This window comes from Rhyacophila brunnea, unplaced genomic scaffold, assembly GCF_057557595.1.
Source record: "Rhyacophila brunnea isolate RB1 unplaced genomic scaffold, BYU_Rbru_1.0 scaffold_13, whole genome shotgun sequence".
NCBI classification, from domain to species: domain Eukaryota; kingdom Metazoa; phylum Arthropoda; class Insecta; order Trichoptera; family Rhyacophilidae; genus Rhyacophila; species Rhyacophila brunnea.
The window spans coordinates 27,831,737-27,842,726 of record NW_028232785.1 but is presented as its reverse complement, the minus strand read 5'-3'; positions in this window follow the sequence as shown (position 1 = coordinate 27,842,726).

Here is a 10,990-nt window from a genome sequence, read left to right as displayed (position 1 = left end):
TTAGGTTTTGGAGTATACTTACTGCTGGTATAAGGCAGTGGCGAAGAGTGGAGGTAGGCTGTTAAGTTCCGACATAAATAATGCACAATCAGTCAAGCGTATTTGTTTTCATTGAACGAAGATTACGATAAGTATAATAAAGTGTTTGTTCGTTTTTATAATCCAATTAAATCCTGCCCATCTCAGCCACAGTAGATAATTAACAGTAAAAAAATATTCGTTTATTTCTAAAATATCTAAAATTATGCCAGTAAACTGTACATACTTTTAGATATTTTATAGTTAATAGAATATTTTTATCGATTATAGTTAGGTATAGTAACACCATGGCCCCTACATCCTGAAGGTTTAAGGCAGTCTTTCGCTTTACCGTGGCGTTTTCTAAATTGTGTTGGAGGTCAATAATAATTCAGTGTACCAATTTTTAATCTAACTATGGAGTGGTCGACTATCATCACACAATAATCAAAAATTGCATCGCACAACCATAATTATAACTATTTTAAAATGGTATTAACCCCGAAGTAAAATAGCACCACAGGCAACTTTTTTTACTAAAAGAGCAATTTTACGATGTGTGTTTATCTCAATTATGTGGTCGAACTGCCACGCCGGGCCCTCCCTTTAACCGGGCCTCTAGGCTAGAGCCCTGTCAGCCCCCCCTTTTGGGAGCCATGAGTAACACACCACCACTTTTACGAGCTCAGTTGCGTGTGGTGATTAAAGTTTAGAGTTTCAAAAAATGTTGTATTATTTAGATTGTTTTCAGGATTGGAGTGGATAACACTAGGTATTTAAAACAGTAAATAAAATACTGGTAATTGGTGCACTAGCGTAGTTGATATATTTATTGTTCCTGTTTTAAAATTACAAATGGTATACCTACATACATACTAAATTAATCTTAAATTTAAAGGCAGAGTTAGTAAAATTTTAGTTTTATTAAAACTCTCTGATTATTATTAAGACTTATGCCTCGTTTACACGTGCATGGATTTACTGTTGACAGAAAGAAAATGTATGGGTAAACATGTATTACCCTGCAGTTGACAAGATTTCATGCATGAATCAAAAAAAGTTTGGAAGCTTTTGAATTTTCATGCGACAGTAGGATTATTTCGATCTGCGTCTGCGCAGTAGAACGATAGTGGCGAACTTGCGGCAAAAAAAAAACGAACTACGAAGGAATTTTCGTGTAGCTGTCAAATAGTACGAAATGATAGCATACAATGACAACATCGCGTCTCGCTTACTCTTGAAGATTGAGATTGGAGAGACAATCAGCACTTTAACGTGTCAACTGATATTGTCACGATAGTTTAAAATAAGCAGTATTGCCGCCAGTAAATCCATGCACGTGTGCAGGAGCTATTACTTTCAAATTTCCCATAAATATTTGTGGTTAAATGCTCATTAGTTAAATAGTTCCCGCGCTGATGCGACTCCAAGAGACGTTTTTCTGGACCGAAAATCAACGTGGCTTCTGGTCTTTTGATGATTTCCGACTGCTCACGACTGAGACCAACTCACAACCTATCTTCACTGCATCGTAACTGAATTGCTTTATGCGCTAATTACTTTCTAATATTATCCTTAATACTATAAAACTTATATCAATGACTCTCTCCTCTAAAATGTAATGTATAGAGTTACACACATATGCCATATCATTTAATATTAGGTTTTTAAATTATTACATCTAAATTCTTATTCGACTACTAGTAAAATATAGTATTACGCCTTATCATTAATGTGAGCAGACGTCCCGTTTTCAGGCGGCGTATCCCGGTGTCCCTGAACACAGCTTCGGGACGCCAAAATGGCCCCGTTTTCGAAAAGAAAGAGACTTGTGACCAAGATACAGAAATATTTGATGAGTATTCACTTTTATTAAATTACATTACACCGCAAAAAGTGTCTGAATGGAACACTGGGAATGTCTCAACCGAAAATCGTTGGGTGGAGTTGTTCAAACACTTTCGCGTCAAGTTCGGCGGAAATACGTGGCAGCGAACGACACAGGATCGAGAGAGTTGGAAGAAGCTTGAGGAGGCCTTCATCCAGCAGTGGATTACCCCGGCTGATGATGATGATACCAGAATGGGTTATTTTGTGATATATTATGTCACTAGAATTTATACACTAACAATTACATTCTGCATATTTAAATGGCTTTTTACCAGAATGAGTCATTTTATGATATTTCATGTGACCAGAAGTTCTACACGAAAATTTACATTCGATACATTTATACTTGTTTGGACCGAGATGTGTGTTGCACAGCTGTTTTTTCGTGCAATATTTTGTGAATATCGTCTCTGTTCTGGCAGAACACACTAACTGGAGAATACTAGTTTTGAGTAATTTGCCTTTGCAGTTGTTAAAATGTTTGAAATGGTCTATCTTGTGATTTTATTAAGTAATAGTAAAAAGGATGACTTTAAAATAAAGACTGTTTATTTATTAAGAAGGTTTCCAGACGGTAAAGTTTGAAATAAGGAACATTTTGGTATAACTATCTCTATGTGTCATTTTTTCGAATTAGTGTCTTCTGCCAGAACAGTGACGATATTCAGTAAGTCAAATAATGCAATTAGATTAAAACATACTATATCGCACATAAATTGCTGTTCCTAAAAAAAGTTTATTCAATGATTTCATTTGTGATGTCTTGTTCGGAGATACCATAATGAGTCATTTCATGTTTTCTCATCTTATCAGACTGTTTACATGAAAAATTACATTCTACACAGTTAAGTAACTTTTTATCAGAATGCGTCCTATTATGTTTTTTCATCTTACCAGAAGTTCTACACGAATATTTACATTCGACACATTTAAATGGTTTTTTACCAGAATGAATCATTTTGTGTTCCTTGATGTCACTAGCAGTTCTACAGGAAAAATAACATTCAGCACATTTAAATGGCTTTTCAAGAGAATGAATCATTTTATGATATTTCATGTGACTAGAAGTTCTGCACGAAAAACTACATTCGACACATTTAAATGGCTTTTCACCAGAATGAGTCATTTTGTGATATTTCATGTGACTAGAATTTATACATGAAAAATTACATTCAACACATTTAAATGGCTTTTCACCGGAATGAGTCATTTTGTGATATTTCATATGACCAGAAGTTCTACACGAAAATTTACATTCGACACATTTATACTTGTTTAGACCGAGATGTGTCTGTTGCACATCTGTTTTTTCATGCAATATTTTGTGAATATTCAGTAAGTCTAATGATGCAAATAAATTAAAACATATATTGCATACAAATTGTTGTCCATAGAAAAAAGATTTTTCTATGTTTATAACAGGTACTAACAATAATTGAGATTTGACTTGAATATTATTTCGTTTACCGGTTGCATCGTCTCTATTATTTGTCGAAGTATCGAAATATTCAATGATTTCCTTCTTAATTTCTTGTTCGTCAATCTGAATATCATTACAGGTCGTTTGTACTTGTTCCATCTTCCGCGACGATTTGAGACTCGCAACGTTCACCGGTAGTTCACTGGCAGTGACAATCTTAAATAAAACAAACCATGAAGGATTTCAGATATAAAATTTTACAAAAAAAAAAATACTTTAAGTTGTATAAAAGTGTGTTGAACTGTAGCTGTAAAAAAAACACTGAAGGATAAGTTCATTAAACCGTCTCATTCACAACACCCGATTTATCATTCTCGTAAACTTTATAGTTGGCGTCAAGGACGCACATGAAACACAATTACCTCGTCGAATTATCTACAAATTTGTAACCGCAAATATATATTGCATCGTCCATCACTTGTGTCGCTGTAACGTTATAAACCTTTGGCGTGTCTCGTTGTTGAGGGACGAGACCGCTGTGATCATGGATGACCATCAGGTGTAGATGAAGAGTCGTCAGGAGGAGAGAAGAGTAGTCAAGCTTTGGTAGTTGCTCCGATGGATGGAGGAGCGAGTTTTATTTGCAGCGTAAACAATCAGTACAAGAGTATGTTACAAGAGCGTTATATTACAATACTTATGATACTGTTCCGAGGTCCGAGTCTCGGTGGAACAGGATGCGGTCCGGAGAGACTGACACGAAGCTTACTGATCGGACGGAGATTAAGATTGATATTATTAGGTATTTAGACTGACTAACTCATCAACTATGACGCGTTAATTATATGCATTTTCGATAAATTGCGAGTCATTGTTGATGAAGTTTACAATTGAGAAATTTGCAGCCCTCCGCATTATTGCACTTCAAACGTTTTTATCCCATCGAAGAATGTCATGCGTGTAGAATATGCTGAGTATAGATGGCGTCCTGTGTCACAGGGTGTCACAGAGTGTAAATACGATGTCATAGCTGTCATACAATATGTCGGAATGGCATAGATATGATCATTAACACTAATTCGCTCTTAGCATATATGTGCCCAATCGTCATATCGTCGGTATACTGCCAAATGTTGGTAAGTCTCGAAATCATGTTATGGAGTAATCGCAATTTGAAAGTTTGACATGCCCTCTAAAATCAGGCATAATGCTAATTTATTTGTGCCTTATTTATTTAGATGAATTGAAGTATTAACAGTTATCCCTGCATGTTAAAAAACTCAAAAATTAAATTAATCATACAAAATAATCGCATTTTGTAAGATGAGGTGGGACTTACAAACCTTTGGCAGAAATGAATCAGCTCTTTTGAGAGTTATCTTGCATAGCATTGTGTTAGGATTGAAGAAAGGGAAGGTTTATAGGTTAAAGAAATAAATTTGAAAGCAATTTTATATTATCAATGATCAATTTCAATGCATTTATAAATATTTTAATGGACATACGGCTGTTCATATTACAAATACACATAATATAAGTAATACTTAACATAAAAATTTCGAAATTTATAATAGTAAAATGTCATAGGAATTACATTATTTTCAACAGTATACATTGGAAAAGTCAGGAAAATAATAAAATTACATAAACTTTAATTATTTTAATAATTAATTACCCACATGACCTAATAAAGAGAAAAAACTTAAAATAAATCGTATTAATTAATCTGGGTACACCAAAATAGCATACAAACTTATGGGTATGATACAATTATAAAATGTATTAATTTATTAATGGACAATCAATAGTTGATTTTAAAAACATTCTTAATGCAAGACACTCTTAATATGAAAATATTGATATTAATTAGTAAAAAATACAAATAAATTTATAATACTTACAAAAGTTTACAGTTCCAAAATTGAGGACATAATAAAAATATACAAACTTATATTGAAATAACACATGAATAAAGAGATAAATTTACAAATAATTGGTTTTAACATGATTCTATTCACTATTTCCGTTCTTTTTTAACACAATTGAATGATTATTATAATAAACACTACACTACACCGTCTTCTTCGATTTCATTATCACTTATGGAAGGTTCGGGAATAATGTTTCTACATGATGCACTTGTAGGTAGGTAGTCCTTTTTATCATGAATTTAGTTCTTATGGAATTATTCCAGCACGACACATTTTTTCTTTTCTTTTCTTTAGTTATCACAACATTTTAGTATAATATCCATTCTTTAATTCACTAAACACATTGATAACAGGCCGCCCTCTCATATGACTAATAAAAAATTAGTATAATGTCCGGTATGGGCAATGATTTTGGTGATCCTTGATTTCTTCCGTAGGAGTTGATAACAGCATAGGATCCTGGAACAATTATTATTGTGTCAATAAATCTTATTCATCATTGTTATTATAAAAAACTAATGATAACCGAGCCACTGACATTAAAGCTAGGTAGACATTCTAAATTATTACTCTTGAAACGCAACACGTCACAAAGCCATAACTTGGCTATTATGATTCTATATTAGTTAAGAAATAGGTCAGAGGACTTGGCTGTTAATGTTATATAAGATAAGTTATATTATTATTAGAAGTAATACAACTTACAAACAAAACTAAAACGAAGTTATTTATTGATATTCAAATTGATGCACCGTGCATTGTGACACGTCACGAATCTATAATCTATTATTTTTATTAGTAATTATTACACGTTTATAAACACGTGGACTTTTGTAATATTATAATATCATAATCAATATACTTATTATCAAAACATTGAGAAATATAACAATTATTAATCGCCAAACAACGAAAGTAAAGACAAATGAATCAACAAAATGTAGTTACCTGATCAGTATGACATCGGACGTCAGTTTGTTTTACAGCCATCGGTTGTATTTTTATAAACTGATTATAAAATCCTCACAGCTCTAGATGACAAGCACTTTGGGAATGGTTTACTATCCATTTTATATTAACACTAAATAACGTTCCACAAATAATTACGATCACGCACCAACCTGCTCTGACAGTTGTAGGAGAAAGAATGATAATTCTGGCTAGAGTTACAGCAAAATGGCCAAAACCATAGGCAAATGCGCGCTGTAACTGAAGTTACAAATATTTGGCAGTACTAGTACATTGAATTTGACTCGACTGCGGCTTAAGAGAATACTGTAAATGTTATTACAAACTTATTTCAGAAGAAGTTTTAACTTTTAGCTCAAGTATTGAACTAAAATAAATCGGTTAGTGCCATTACAAAGATTTGACTACCGCGTTTCATTGACATTTGGTTCGATTTTTATCTAGATTAATACTGTAAGCATTTTTACAGTTTTTTTGATGTTGGATAATCGAAAAAACGGGAGTTACGTATTTTTATTAAAATAATGAATAGCTAAAAAACTATGTTCTATATATCGGATGACCTTGATTTTTTTTTCTAGCATACATATTTATATATAGACACATAATCCGTTGTTAACTCTAAATACCTAAACTATCGACTTACAAACTTTTGGCACTAACCCGACGATATAGTCTATTTGAACCTTTAGACTCCCCTATGGAGCGCTGTGGCACTAACCCGACGATATAGTCTATTTGAACCTTTAGACTCCCCTATGGAGCGCTGACATTAGACGCGTTCTATTGTCCGTTCAGTCAAGGTTTCTGTTTTGGTCCGTTCAGTTTTGAAACGGCGGAGTAAGTGTTTAGACGATCAGTTTAGTAGTTCGTTCAGTCGATGTATATTTGTATTTTTATCCATTGAAAATGAATATTATTATCTTTATAATTACTCTCTAAACATATTGGTTGATATGATGCAGTACATGATAATATTTCAAGAAATTTTAGTATTTCAATCGAAATTAGAAAAGTAGTATGAAATAATTACAAGTTAAAATGAACATTTTATATACCACGTTTTTAAATTTTCTGTTGAATCATATAAACTTAACAATTATATGTATTAATAATTTAGGTCAAATAAGGCAACAATAAGTCAACAAATCATTTTTTTACTATTTTGAAACAAACAAACAAATATAGAATACTGAAATGTCATTTTGATTTCCATAGTAACGCACGTATATATTAATAATTTAGTTGCTAGGACCACCTCCTTAGCAACTAATAATAGTGTTTTACTTTTTGCGGATTTCTTCCGAAATAATTTTTAATACAAAACAGAATTAACTGAAAATGAATTCAATTCTACTTAAAGATGGCTAAAAGTATCAAACGAATGCACCGGCATCGTGTTTTGATATATTCTAAAAGTTTCAAATGTCTAGCTAGTCGGGAAGTTAGTTAAAAATCGATTGCAAGATTTGTGCTGGATAAACAACCACCGGACAAATAAGAATACGACCTAATAAAAACGTTGTAAAATACGGCAACATGGTAATTTACGCGTCTATTTAATAGGCAACACTAAAAGCGGATATGATAACTGATGGGAAATTCACCCTGTCTTGTCTGTGGTTTGTTTCAGTCGGTCCGCGACCGCTTCAGTTTAACTGACAGCTCGACTGAAACGAAGACTGATGGGATAACAAAACTGATCGTTTATACGGATTTTTAGGTATTTACATATACTACGGTACTGCCAATCGTGATGGTCAAATATCAAAATATTCTTCAGTTCATTGTTCGCATTACATAAAAAACATTGAAACCATAATATCATTTATATCATAGGTGTAGGCATGCAGGTGACAAATGTTGAAGTTCTCAATCGAATGAAGAAGGACCGAGAAGTTCTACGTAGTGTCAAAACAGGAAACCACAGTACCTCGGCCACATTATGAGAGGACAAAAATACAGCATTCCCCAACTTGTCATTCAAGGAAAGATCAATGGGAAGCGTAACAGAGGACGGCGCCGCATTTCGTCGCTTAAGAACCTCCGTGATTGGTACAAGTGCAGCTCCACTGAACTGTTTCGGGTAGCAGACGACAAAGATAAGATCGCCTTGATGATGGCCGACCTCCACTAGGAGATGGCATAATAAGAAGAAGGTATGCAGTAATGAGAAATAGGAGATAATAATACCTGATTTACTGATCTGCACTCCGAATAGGAACAGCCTGGTTGAGGCTCTTGATAATTGAATAAGGCTATTGTATCCTCGACGAGCTCTTCCTTTACGCAAATTCGGTGAGAATCAGTCTCCGCATTCACAGTGAACATGTCCGTCGAAGGGTTCTGTAAAAAAGCTATAAAGGTAAGGGTTCTTGTCTATTAAGGCCTTCCGCTCACAAAAATACTCAAAAAAGACGAAACTGGAATTAAATTTTCAGCCAGTATCTAGCTAAATAATATATTTCAAAATATATACCTATTTAATAAGAATCGCTTTCTAAGCTTCCATCTTTAAAACGACAATTAAACTAATTTTCTTTCGCACATGCGTAGGTACCTACTCAATTTCTAAAACAATGTTCTGATTTACAAATCTAAAGCCGGCGCCCCATTGCACGCAAGTCAGACGATTTAGTCTTCGGACATTTTTACACGTGGAGCACCCCATATCTGCGGACTTTTTAATCCGCAGACCAGGCTCGTTGGATTTCAAAAATGTTTGATATTTTACTCTCCGAGTTGCCAGACTTCGTCCATCGATCGCTATGCAAATTCGATTTGAAATTAATACGCAATCATTCGGACGCAAAAAAATCTGTAATTGTTTTAAACATTTTCATTGATTAATTTTTATTAATTTACACATTAGAAAATGAGAGATTTAGGTACTAATTATTGTTTTTATTTATATTTATGAAATTCATAAAAGAAAACGTAAAACTTTGTTGTTTTCACTGCTATATTATTTTATGCAAGTCTACATATAAATAACACAAAATTATAGGATTATCACAAGACATTACGATAATCGCAACTTTTGACTTTTGACAGCTCGATTTTTTTATTTGTTCGTTGATCAGTAGCAGAGAATATACAAATCGGACGATTTATTATGTTCGGACTTTTGGCTCGCCAATGGAGCGCTGGCATAATAATCAGTGACATTTTCATGAACGACGAAAAACTAACCTCAAATATGCATCTGATAACCTCGTTTGATTTCTCCGTAGGTAGATCAAACCACCGTCCTGTATCCACATCAGATTCGCTGTCATCTGGTTCACGTTTTATATTCATTCTGCGAAAATATTCAAGCGACAATTATTATTGTGGCAACTTAATTATCAATCCTCGACGTGCGACGTACCATGAGGCTTTGCGGCAGCCATAGACTAATATTCTATCCAGTGTTGCCATATTTTTAAAGTGGAATTATTGTACAGAGCCTCCAAAATTATAGTATTTAGTTTAAAAAAATATAGTACGCGTTGAATAAACAAAATACTTTTCTGCACTTTCCAAAAATTCTGCGTAAGTTAATGATTAAACGTTTCTTTTTTTTAGTCAAATTTTTAATGTATGGTTTTATTACCTAACGTCAACTTTCTTTTTTTAGACAAAATATAGGTTGACTTTCCATTTTTAAGTTCATCCGGGTTACATTAGTGACATTTTTCATCTGTATTGCCAACTGTTTTTCCCATTTTTCAAAATTATAGTATTTTGCGCGTTATATAAGTACCTGCTTTATATCGTACATAGCACGCAGACGAAAAATATAGCACAAATACTATAATAATTATTATAGTATGGCAAGCAACGAGTGGTCCAACTGCCATACTATTTATTGATAATAAAAAAACTTGCAAGCAGAGTTTATATTCTATAATGACTGAAGAGTATAAACAATAAGGTACGTATTAGTTATTGTCGTTTAGAATCTACTGTCACATTGACAAACGTCCTAGTGTATTATGATATTGTTATACACAGAAGAAGTTTTCTTACTTTGATCGTCACTTCCAATTATTATTAATAACACAGAACCACCAAATCAGATAATCTCCAAGGTCTCCAAAGGTCCATTTACCTGGAACACCCAATGTTAAAACTCAACTTTTTTGCGTGCATTTGTTTGTGCATCGTTAGTGCACGTTTGTGCACGATTTTTTTTCGTTTGTGCACCTATAATAACCGAAAAATTCCAATTTCAAATTGGGTGTTCCAGCTAAACGTTGGGTCACCCAATGTTGAAATTTCAACTTTTTTCGAGTGCATTCGTTTGTGCACGCGTTTTTTTCGTTTGTGCACGCACATTAAGGGGGTTATTCGCATTTCAATTTGGGTGACCCAGCTAAATGCTGGATACTTGTGTCACAAAACATGTGTTTTTCCTTAAATTTAAATTGTAAACACTTGTGCCTTGGTAGTGAACGTTAGTGCACGATTTTGTTTTGCTTTTTCACTTATATTCAGCGCGCTATTCAATTTTAAAGTTTGTATGCAAAACCTGACTGGGTGGGTTTAAAAAAATATTTTGTAGTTAAATCTCTTGTTGCCTAGCTAGTGCGCAATTCTGCATACTTTTTTATTTTTTTTCTCATATAGTGCGTGAGTTATTCTATATGAAATATTTAATGATCGTTAAGTAGAACCACCCAACAAACTTTTTTAACTTTTTATTAAGTCATCAATTTGTCTATTATTGGCTTACGTTTGTGCACGTGCTTTTTTTGTTTTATCGATTATATCGTGAGAG